This window comes from Canis lupus, chromosome 18 (assembly GCF_048164855.1).
Source record: "Canis lupus baileyi chromosome 18, mCanLup2.hap1, whole genome shotgun sequence".
In the NCBI taxonomy this organism is placed as follows: Eukaryota; Metazoa; Chordata; class Mammalia; order Carnivora; family Canidae; genus Canis; species Canis lupus.
In genome coordinates, this window is record NC_132855.1 from 52,242,618 (window position 1) to 52,254,476 (window position 11,859).

At 44.3% G+C, this 11,859-nt stretch overlaps 1 protein-coding gene and 1 long non-coding RNA gene across 3 annotated transcripts in view; one reads left to right on the forward strand and one right to left on the reverse strand.

Moving 5' to 3' along the window:
• The window catches only part of ZNF800 (zinc finger protein 800), a 146,682-nt gene extending 141,479 nt beyond the window's left edge, over positions 1-5,203 (reverse strand). For both annotated transcript variants that reach the window (XM_072784443.1, XM_072784447.1), the window contains exon 1: positions 4,704-5,203. The gene's annotated coding sequence lies outside the window, so the exon portion shown is untranslated. The remainder of the gene's footprint in view (positions 1-4,703) is intronic.
• LOC140609200 (uncharacterized) lies at positions 194-3,528 on the forward strand. Its single transcript, XR_012011133.1, has 3 exons — positions 194-296; positions 1,980-2,191; positions 3,150-3,528. It is a non-coding gene; the product is annotated as an uncharacterized lncRNA (long non-coding RNA).
• Positions 5,204-11,859: the final 6,656 nt, after the last annotated feature.

Here is an 11,859-nt window from a genome sequence, read left to right on the forward strand (position 1 = left end):
AGACATAGAAGAATATCAAGTTGAACTTACATCAACTATATCCTAGAAGTACTCCTTTTTTAAAACTAAATATCCTTGATGTAAGTAAGTATTCTTACTTACAACTTGGCTTTGGGTTTTGTTATTGTTGTTGTTTAGGTTTTTTTTTTTTTTTAATTTTCCAGTTCACTGTGTCCTCTTTTTCTGTTTTTCACCCAGCCCCTCAGAAGGCTTTTCCCAGCTCACCACACAGGCTGACTACCCTCTGAATGTAGAACCCCAAAATCAAATATCCAGACCCAGTAAGCACTGGAATCGTAAGTAGTTCCCAATGTTTTCACCTCCTTTTATTTTCTTTCCCCACAAAGTTTTAAAAGATTTTATTTACTGAAATGCAATCACTGGCTCTCCATTTAATTGTTGAAGGATATCTAAGTTGTTTCTAGTTTTTAGCAATTGCAAATAAAGCTTTAATTAACATTTGTGTATAGTTTGTTGTGTAAACATAAGTTTTCATTTGTCTGGGATAAATGTTCAAGGGTGCAATTGCTTGGATATATGGTAGTTGTATGTTTCATTCTATAAGAAATTTCCAAACTGTCTTCCAGGGTACTGTGCCATTTTACATGACATAAGGGTGATTCATTTTATGGGTGCCAGGGTGGCTCCATCAGTTAAGCATCTGCCTTTGGCTCAGGTCATCATCTCAGGGTCCTGGGATCAAGCCCCACACCAGGCTCCTGTTCAGCACAGAGTCTGCTACTCCCTCTCCCCGGGCCCCTCTCCCTCAACCCCACTCATGTTCTCTCTGCCGCAAATAAATAAAATCTTTAAAAGAAAAAAAAGAGTGATCCATCTTATCCATATCCTCACCAGCATTCAGTGGTGTCATTATTTTTCGTTATAGCCATTCTCATAGGCATATAGTAATATCTAATTGTGGTTAAATTTGCATATCTCTAATGAATAGTGATGTTGAACATCTTTTCATGTGCTTATTTGCCATCTGTATATCCTCTTCAATGAAATGTCTGCCCATGCATTTTGCCCATTTTCTAATTGTACTGTTTGGTTTTTCTTATTGAGTCTTAAAAATTCTTTATATATTCTAGATGCTAGTCTTTTATCAAACATGCGGTTTGCAAATATTTTCTCCCAGTCTGTAGCTTATCTCATCATCTTCCATAGTCTTTCACAAAGCAAAAGGTTTTCATTTAGTGAGGTCCAATTTATCAATTTTTCCTTCTATGAATCATGCTTTTTGTGTCAAGCTTGAGAACCCCACAGTAGCAGTCATTAAGGTGACCACCAACTCATCCAGGTTTGTCCAGGACTTTCCTGGCTTTAGCACCCAAAGTCCACATCCTGAGAAACCCCTCAGTCTTAGACAAACCGGGTCAGTTGCTCACCCAAACTGGAACCAATGGAGTCTTGCCCCTCTTTTGCACTAAAGCAGTGTTAGCTGAGCAGTGGAGGGGCTCATGTCAGAGAGATGTCTTAGGACTTAGAATCAGGATGTGATATCACTGACACATGAGTAGCTGAAGGGAACACATGGTAACTCTGCCCTGTCCTCTCTCCTACAATGGGCTCATGTTCTGGAAAGGCAGGCTGGCAGAGACACTTTGGGCCAAGGATGCTCAGTCCCTGCTGCACTAGATTCCCCTGAAAAGCACTTCAAAACTAATGACTGAGCCCCATCCCAGATCAGTTAAATGTGCCTCTCTCCAAGTGGGAGTGGGGCTCAGGCATCTATTAAAAACTCCCGAAGTGATTCCAAAGTGCAGCTAGTGTGAGACTGTCCCTCTGCTGCAGCCTCCAGGAGTACAAACTGCTTGTGGACACGGATGAGAGCTATTTGCCACCACTGCACCCACAGCACCCCCACAGTGCCTGCATATAGTAGGCATCCAAAAACATTTAATAAGTTTGTTAAATGAGCGAATAATATAGAAATGATAAAAGACTAGTACCAAATATCATTTACTTTGTCTCTCCAGCTTGGAACTGGAAGATAAAATGAAGTGCAAGATCAACGGAAGGATAAGCCTCCCCAAAACTAGACTGTCCCCGTCTTTCCCAATCTCCCGAAAAGTTACTGGAGTTGAAAAGCCAAGAAGCCCCAGATTGCTTCGATGAACATTTTCATCCCCACCACTTTACAGATGGATAATTTGGCTGTGGGACAGTGAGAGCTGTACCTCATCTCTATGTGAGTTAAAAATTCAGACCCCTCTTACCCCCCACCCCCCGCATCAGCAGCACCAGGGAGCTCATTAGAAATGCAGATTTTCAGGCCCCATCCCAGAGAAACAGAATCACAACGTGCATTTAAAGAAGACCCCAGGTCCTCTGCAGCTCCTTAAAGTGCAAGAAGCCTTGTCTAACCCAAAAGACTGAGAAGTCCCAGTGGGGAAGAATCAGCTAGCTGTGCTCAGCCCCTGGGAGAGTGTGTGAAAGGAAGAGACCGCCAGAGGAGGGTGGAGGAAGGGGTGGAACCCACCCTGAGGCCAAATCTCAGAGCTTTTTGACCTTCACAAAACCCCCAAAGCATCTAAGGACCTGAATCCTTAACTCACCAAGTCTAAACCTGGAGCAGGTAAACTGACACAGCAGGGGAGGACAGCCTGTAGATGCTCAAGAGGGTTTATATTTGCCTCCTGAAGGATCTGGGTGAATTTAGGGCCCTGATCAGTTATTAAGTATCATCCTGAGATAGATCAAAGAATGTGGCCCCCTCTCTGAATTACCCTGCTGAGGCAAGCTCCTCGGGAGCTTCAGTTTGCTCAGGGAAGCAGGGTGGGTGGGCCTCCTTGCTCCCTCCCCCACGTGGCCGGAGTTCTGTAATTCCCACATGACGTCCACTGTGCTGGGCAATCCCCCCCACCCCCACTCCAAGTACCAAGATCTCTTAGGAACCCTCCCCTGAAATGCTCTGTCTAGAAATTAGTTAGCCCACGGGTATCCTCACCAGCTCTTGTGGTGGGAAGCGGTTATTTTCATTTCCTTCATTCTAAAAGCAGATGGAAAGAAGTGGCTGTGGTTTTTTCCTTTGTATAGCAGGAGGACTTACACCTGCAAGGAAGTTAATTAATTAATTATGCAAATTCCAGATACCTTTTTGCAACTTTCTCCAGATTCTAATATCACCTACGTGTCCTTCCCTGCAGAGACAAGAGCAGAAGTTCACGGAGAACAGCCTCCAAAGCGGGGTGAACATTAAGGGAAAGGCTAAAGCCTCAACTCACTCCATCCAAAACACCTCTCTGCCCTCAGTGTAACCTGACCACAGCTACACATGCAGAGAAGCACAGAATGGGTGCTCTCAGCTAGAAACTGTGCTGAAATAATTATGCTTTGCCCTTGATGAAATTACTTAAACTACTTTCTGCTTCACAACATCATATGCAGAAAACATTTTTCATGCCTGGGCCATGGCCTGAGGCAGTTTTTGCATTCTGCATCGGGAGGAAATTGATTAATGTGAATGTTTTAGCTGTGGTTGTTGTTTGTGTATAAACTTTTGTTAAAACAAGTACGGCAGAATAAATGACCTTTATGTAGACACCTATTAAGGCACTAAAAGGCTTGGCTACATTCATCTGAGACGCGTACACATAACGAGTGGAACAATGAGGGGATCAGCAGCTGCAAGGGGTTGAATTGAATTCTTCAACAATGGAAAAGTTTTTCAGACCCAAATACCAGCAATCAAAGAGAATTTTTGCAGATAATCCGAGAGAAAGAAAATAATAAAATAAAAAAAAAAAATGCTAGCCAACTTTGCACCAGTTAGCATAAGGCTGCCATCTGAAACATGTCAGCTTAAGAGCAGACCGTACCACCATTCTTTTGCCCAACTGCAGTATTCAGAACTGTTTCCCCAAATAATCCCAGATGGCATGCCACAAAATTTCAATTCATTTTAAAAGCTTTCTTTGCTGTTATTATGTGATTGAAAGTGCAAAAGCAAGTTGCCATTCTCATGGCACTATTTGCATTGGCTATTATCCCCTAAAATCCCCTTTAAACAGCTACATTGTCAGCCCATAGGCCTCATTTAGAACTACAAAAAAGCCCAGATTAATTCGATCAAAGAAAGAGCCAAGTACAAAATGCACTTTTCAAACTGTATCAGAGTGGGTTCGCTTTACAGATCGCTTCGGGGCAAGAACCGCAGGGGAAAGAAAGCCCTGAAATAAAGGTTGGTTACGAAGCGAAATAACTAGGTTTGGCTCCTTCTCTGATTTATTGGAGCACCTCAGGGCGAAATCTCCAATTAAAAATTCTTCGAGGGAAAGATATTTAAATATAAATGCTGAAACAGACCCCCACAAACCGCAGCATCCCATTCGCACCCTTGGCTCTCCGCCACCATTCTCAGGAGGCCGCCGGACGCCTTGCCGGGGACCCGGGTCGGCGTAGGCGTCCCTGAAGGCGCGAACCGCACAGGAAGCCAGAGGGCTTTGCACCTGCAAACGTCCCCATCCGACTGTTCTCGCCCCATCCCCAGAGGAAATGTTTTTAAGTTCCCGCAAGAAAAGAAATGGCTGGAAAGCAAAAGGAAACGGTGATGACAACATTTCTTTCCACTAAACAGAGCAGCTTAAGGATTCAATGAGGTCGAATTCCGGGCTTAAGCCCGCTGCCAGCACGTTTCTGCAGGCGGGCTGGCGGCGCTGGCGGGCAGTCGCAGGGCCTGGCGCTTTTCGTTTTCGTCTCACCTGGGGGTCTGGAGGTGGGGGAGAAAGCTGGGGCGAGCCGCGCTGGAGCTGGGGTCTCTTAGGGACGCTCCATTAGTTTCCTAGGCAGGGCGAGCAGCGTCCGCGTCGGCTGGAGCAGGTGCGGCGGCGCGGCGGCCGGCGGGCTCCGTCCCTCTCCGCCCGGGCTGTGCCCTTCAGCCGCGGCTTTTGCGCGCGGAGAACATTTTACTGGGGAGGGAACCGGCGGCACCGAGGTAGGGCGACGGCCGTGCGCAGCCGGGACCGCGCCGAGCCCGAGCCCGAGCCCGAGCCCGGAGAGGGCCGAAAACGCGGGCAGCTGCAGTCAGGCTCGTCCAAGCCCTTGGCGGGAGGGAGGAAGGAACCCGGAGGACTCCGGCCGCTTGTTGCGGCTCAAGCTTCTCCTCCGGGGAGGGACGAACCCAAAAGTCCCGAGTTGTCTGCCCTTCCCCAAGCCCACCCTGGAAACAAAAGGACACCGTGCTGCTGTAATCACATCTCACAGAACGGTCAGAAAGGGCACGCTTGGCCCTAAAACACCAGTCCTGAACTTCTTGGCCGCATGCTTAGCCAGAAACGCACAGGGCTGGTAAGTCCTGCAGTTGGCTCGTAGGGGCTCGCCACCCCCAGCAACCAAATCCTCATCGTCCTGAGAATTGTCTAAAGGAAACAGATATGGATGGAAAACCCCATATTGGATGCTACTGGGCCTCCCATCAGAAAAACAGAGGAAGAAGTAAATGGTGAACACTATGCGGGAAAGAGAATATAGAACCCAGTTGTTTTCCGTGAAGGAAAACATTCCATCTTCCCCCAGATCTTGCCCTGATGGTCCTAACTTTTAACTACAGCAACACAGTACAAAGAAAACCCGTTCTGGTTTTTTGAGACCTGGATAAACTAAACTTCCCGAAATTCTGCAAACCGAAACCTGGCCAGCAAAGACAACTGCCATCTGTCCATTCACTATGAGACCAATGGAGTCACGGGAGAAAACACACCCAGGGTGATTTCTCTCTAGTGAGTTTCGGCAGACTGCTCACAGTTGCAGGGAAATGTTTCCTGTGACTGACTCCCTGTAGTCTCCTGGAGCCCTATCTGAAAACACAATTACTCCCTTGTTTGATGATGAGTCAAGAATATTCCAAGCAAAATAAGAAAGGACTATCAGCGCCTTCCTTGTTATCACCACTGCCAGCATTCAGACACCCAAGGTGATCCCATCAGGACTCACAAGGACATTTTTTAAGGCAAATTCTTTGAGGCATTTTATTTTATTTTATTTTATTTTATTTTATTTTATTTTATTTTATTTTATTTTATTTTATTTTGAGGTGGGGGGGACCAGCGAGTGAAGGAACAGGTGCCATGGTACATTGTAAAAATCTCTATCAAGGCTCTGTTAGGAGATTTGAATTCTGGTTCTGGCTCTGCCCCTAACAGAATGACCTTGGCTTAGTCATTTTCCCTCTCCAGATCTTCCTTTCCTCATTCATAAAATAAGGCTAAACTAGATGATTTCCAAGGGCCATCCCAAAAATAACATCAAAGAGTGATGAGAACATTCCTCTGGAGAATCCAGACCACAGTAATACAAATGCGTTTCTCATATCCTATGTTTTCTATGTAACAGAATAGCCTCACTACCACAGGTTGGACTTGAAAGTTTTGGGGTTTTTTTTAAATATTTTATTTATTTATTTATTCATGAAAGACACAGAGAGGCAGAGACATAGGCAGAGGAGAGGCAGGGTCCCTGCAGGGAGCCTGATTCTGGACTCGATCCCAGGACCCCGGGATCACGATCTGAGCCAAAGGCAGATGCTCAACCACTGAGCCACCCAGGCACCCCTGGGCTTGACATTTTTTCTCTTAGCCTTCTAGAGGCTCTGGTCATCCCTAGGCTATGCATAAAAATTAACTGCAACCAGGTTCCTTTGAAATTAGCCACAGTTTCTGGCAATTTGCTGCTACAACTGATTCCTAGTCTGAATCCTCCACAGGGAAGCCTACTTGACCTATCTGTCCATGGGGCCCGAGCTGTTAGTCTTCTAAAAACAGTTTCTATGTTTTCTTCAGTCAAATGAAAAACAGGATGCTTTTTTTTTAAATTATTTGACAAATATATCTCCTAAACTTTTTATATTTATAAAGGGGAACTCTTGGCTTAGTTATAAATATTTCCATTACAAGTATCCGTAACCATGCATTCATTCAAGAATTGAATTCTTGGGATCCCTGGGTGGCGCAGCGGTTTGGCGCCCGCCTTTGGCCCAGGGCGCGATTCTGGAGACCCGGGATCGAATCCCACGTCAGGCTCCCGGTGCATGGAGCCTGCTTCTCCCTCTGCCTATGTCTCTGCCTCTCTCTCTCTCTCTGTGACTATCATAAATAAATAAAAATTTAAAAAAATTAAAAAAAAAAAAAAAGAATTGAATTCTTGACCATGCAATTTGCATCAAGCACTATTCTAGGTTCAATAAATACAAGAGTGAAAAAGAGTAAGTGCTCTGCTCTCATGGAACTCACATTCAAATGGGGGCCAAGAAGAGACCACAAACAATCAAAAATAAGATTAGTATAGGGTGTTGGGACAGGAACCGGGTAGGCTACCCTGCAGCAGTGTACTCTTCAGAAGACCTAGGGAGGAGAGCACTCTGGGCAGAGGGAAGAGCTAGAGACAGAAAGAAAGCCAGTGTGGCTAGAATGCAATGGTGGAGGAAGTGAATGGTGTGAGATAAAGTGAGAGAGATAGGTGCACGCCAGACAACTTACGTGATTGGATTTTATGCTAATTATAGGAGGGAACATATCAGAGAGTTTTAAGCAGGGTAGTGACATGATCTACCTTCCATTTTTAGAAAGTACTTCTGCTCTGGGAAGAATGGATTCTAGGTGGAGCAAGTATAGAAGGGAGGTTATTTCAATAATACAAGTAAAGGTAAAAGTGGCTTCAACTGAAAGTAGTGGTGAAGTAAGCATTTTCAAGACATGTCTTGGAAGACTTATTACTGGAGCAAATGGGCATGAGTCAAGGAGAGGACACCAAGGGAAAGAGAGGAACGAGTATAACTTCTAGATGGGAGAATTGAGCAAGTCTCATGGGGTGGGAGGAATTAAGAGTTCTGGTATGGCAATGTTAAGTTTGAAATGCCCTATTAAATGTGTATGTGGGAGTTGGGCCCATGATATTGGAACTGCAGGGAAAGTTCAGGGATCTGATGAGATCTGTAAATCACTGGGATAGGGTCAATGACAATCATAGTCAATAATTCTGATTAAGACCCTTCATCTCACAGATAAATGTAGCAGAAGCCCTCCAACCCAATTCACTTTGGATTTGTAGTTGGTTAATTAACATTCCTTTCACACGCTACAGGGCTCTTGGTTTCAACTGAATCCAGAATCCCTTGTTCTGGACCCAGCTGCCACAATCTACCTTTGTGCCCATACCCTACATCTTTCACATAGACCTCCAGGTTTTTCCGGAGGACCTCCCATTGGGGAGGCAGACCTGCCCACCCACATATACATGTATATATTGCCCACATATGTGCAATTGGGAAGTGTGGGGAAACTAATGCCCCCTGGGGTAGGTCTTTGACTGAGGCAAAATGGCAGCTGACAGATAAATTCTTCCTTCCACTAGATTTTATGAACTGAAAATAAAATACATCAAAGCCTGTCAGAAAATGACCTCTCAATGAAAATTGAGAAACCAGGGGCGTCCAGGTGGCTCAGTCGGTTAAGCATCTGCCTTCAGCTTGGGTCATGATCCCAGAGTCCTGGGATCCCACCCCACAACAGGCTCCCTGCCCAGTGGGGAGCCTGCTTCTCCCTCTCCCTCTGTAGCACCCTCTGCTGCTCCCCCTGCTTACCTTCAATCTCTCTCTCTCTCTCTCTCTCTAATAAAGAATAAAATAAAAAATCTTTAAAAAAATATTGAAAAAAAATATTGAGAAATCAGTCATTCTTTTTAAGATTTTATTTTTAAGGAATCTCTACACCAATGTGGGGCTCAAACTCACAACCCCAAGATCAAGAGTTGCACACTCCACTGACTGAACCAACCAGGCACCCCCAGAAATCATTCTCAGATCCAAGTGGAGGCCAGTTGATTAGTGCATGCTCATATTTATTCACTATCCTCTCTTGCTTCATTACCCTTTTCCCCTCATTGTTCTCCTGGGATTATATTCAGAAAGGAAGAGTCCAGGTGGAGATGCAGCTGCTCTGCCACCTTATCACTCAGCAGATCTGGCAGTGCTAGAAGCCACGCTAGAGGCCCTGCTAGAGGCGGCTGTGATGGATAAGAATACTGTGTGGAGTCTCAGAAAGCTTCAGTGGTAAAGATAGCACAAAATACTAGGGTTAGAGAGCAAAGCCACATCATCTATGGCCAAGAACTAAACTAATTTCCATTTGAAAAACAGCTCCTGGGGCACCTGGGTGGCTCAGTGGTTGAGCTCAAGTCTGCCTTTGGCTCAGGGCGTGATTCCGCAGTCCCAAGATTGAGTCCCGAGTCCCTGCATGGAACCTGCTTCTCCCTCTGCCTATGCCTCTGCCTCTCTCTCTGTGTGTGTGTCTCAAATAAATAAATAAATAAATAAATAAATAAATAAATAAATAAATAAATAAAACCTCAAAAAAAAAAAACAAAAAACAAAAAAAACAGCTCCTGGTGTGCCACTGGGTCCTAGTAGAGATTGATTGACCTCGGGATACCAACTGGCTATGCAGATAAGTATGAGAATTGTCCATTCACTGGATATGATTAGATTCACCGAATCATGAGGTCAGCTTCTCACTGAATCATGAGGTTAGGCAAGTACAACAATCCACTAAATGATGGAAAATGAGGTCTGAGTAAATTACGTGCACAGGTCATCCAGACTCCCATTCACCTGTCTCAATGGCATCAATATCTCTTCCTCAACTCACTCCCATAGACGCACGGAGGATTCTTTAATACCAATTAACAGAGAGAGAAAGAACTCAAGCCTGGTTCATAGATGGGTCAATAATAATATATTGGTACAAAACCAAAATAAAGCAAAAAAAAAAGGCAAAAAAGATTTTAATAAAATAAAAGACTAATAAAAATTAGTGAGGAACAGACATAAAAGAACTGTGATGAAGGGAACTTCTCCCTGTAGGCAGACTTCTGAGCATTGCACATGGTCACCCGCTTCAATCTGGGATGGCCTAAAGTACAGATACACATAGATTCCTGAGCAGTGGCAAAGAACGGCCTATTTGGTCAAGTCCTGAAAGGAACAAGATTGGACTTTGGGGAATAAGAAGGTCTGGGGAAGAGGTATGTGAATGATCTATGGAAGTTGACACTAAGTGTTTAGATCTTTGGGTCCCATGTAAATGTCCACAGGAAGTGACCCTCTCAGATAAAGCTCTCACCAACCAGATGGACAGGGTGACTTGTTTTACAGACATGAGTCGACCTTTCTTTCTTGGCCACCATAGTGATTGTACAGTTGACCCATGCTTTATCCACAGCCTCATCCAAGCTACCATGGTAGGGTTGGGCTACATGGCATGAATTACTTACTCATCATTAAGATTGATGCAGCTAGTCCCACTGCTTAATGCCCAACCTGCCCTGAGCAGAGACTGACACTGAAATATTTATTAGCATAGCACTATTCCTTAAGGAATGACACATATCACTTCCACCTTAGATGAGGAACAATACTTGTTCTTTCCAGATGTGACATCTGCTTGAGTTAAGGTTTGCCTTTTGTCTCCACAATGCTTCCAACAGCACCACCAGCCAGGGTTTACGAATGCCTGTTCTGTTAACATTATATCACATGGAACATTGCCTCGGACCAAGGAAACCACTTGGGAGAAGAGAAAGTGTAACAAGGGACACATGCCCATGGACTCCACTAACTCACATGTACCTCATCACCCTGAAACATTCAGGCTAATAGAAAGTGTAATGGCGAGTGGAGGTGGGGGAGCAGAGGACATTGGTGGGGGTGGGAAGCAGGCTGCTGAGAACCCATCGGGATAGCAGGGAAAAGAGGAGAGACTGAACACACCATGAACAGAAACTCCAAGCCCCCATACATGTGCTTCACTATCCCTCAGACTTCTCTTACAAAACACACATTCAGAGATAAAATTATTAAGAATGTCAAGACAGCAACTACGGAACGTTAAACCCAGGAGTCAGCCCCTCCTGAGCTCAGGGTTCTGTATGGGTTGCCTGCCCAGGAAGCCAGCCCTAGTGCCTATGGGTGCCTACACGGGGTGTAAACAAATCAGCACTGCACAGAGCAAACTTTTAACCAATGGAAGAGGGGAGGCAGCAAGTAAACTCTTTTCCCTCTTTATCCTAGATATACTGCCCTGAAAAGCAGCCACTTATATAGCTTCTCAGAAAGTAGTCGTATAAGATCAAGAAATCCCTCATTGCTTGCAAGTGCAGGCCAGCTCGTACTGGCACTTTTCATACAAGCGCCCCTCATTCCTTGCCTCACTCCCCTTTCCTTCATCCTGCCTGGGTTGTATTCCTGATTACAGCAATAGCACAGGAGCCATTTCCACCGGCTCTGCATTCTGCATTCCGGGTAACCCAGTGTAAGACAAGCAGCTAACTGAAAAAGGAAGGAAGCAGAGAATGTACTTCAAATATTTTATTTTAATTTAAAAGTTTAGTTTTAATTTAAAATGTTATTTTGATTTAAAATGTTTAAGCATGCATTTGTTTGCTACTTCTCCAGAGGCTTTTGGGTTTTTTTCAAGCCCGGATCCACAGATTGAAGTTCTATTTTATCTTTATTGACTAAATCACAACCAAAGCACATCATTTACATCTTATAGCCTTGATTTATTTAAAGTAAAACAGTAATTTAAAGACTCTGTTCAAGCAACTTGAATGCATAATTCCTCTAAATTTTTATAGATTTTTTTTTTCTGGCCTTTAACAGTTGCCCCACCAAACTGAACATTATTTTAGTGAGGACCAGTGCTGGTTTTGGCAGCACATAAACTATTCTAGTGAGTACCTATATTAAGTCCTTGCAAAGACATTCAGTTTAATTTCATAGTAAGAGTCCTTTTTTCAACTACTCTTTTGTGGGTTGATGTTATATTTTATTAAATTACAATCACAAGTACATTAAGTATAAACAAA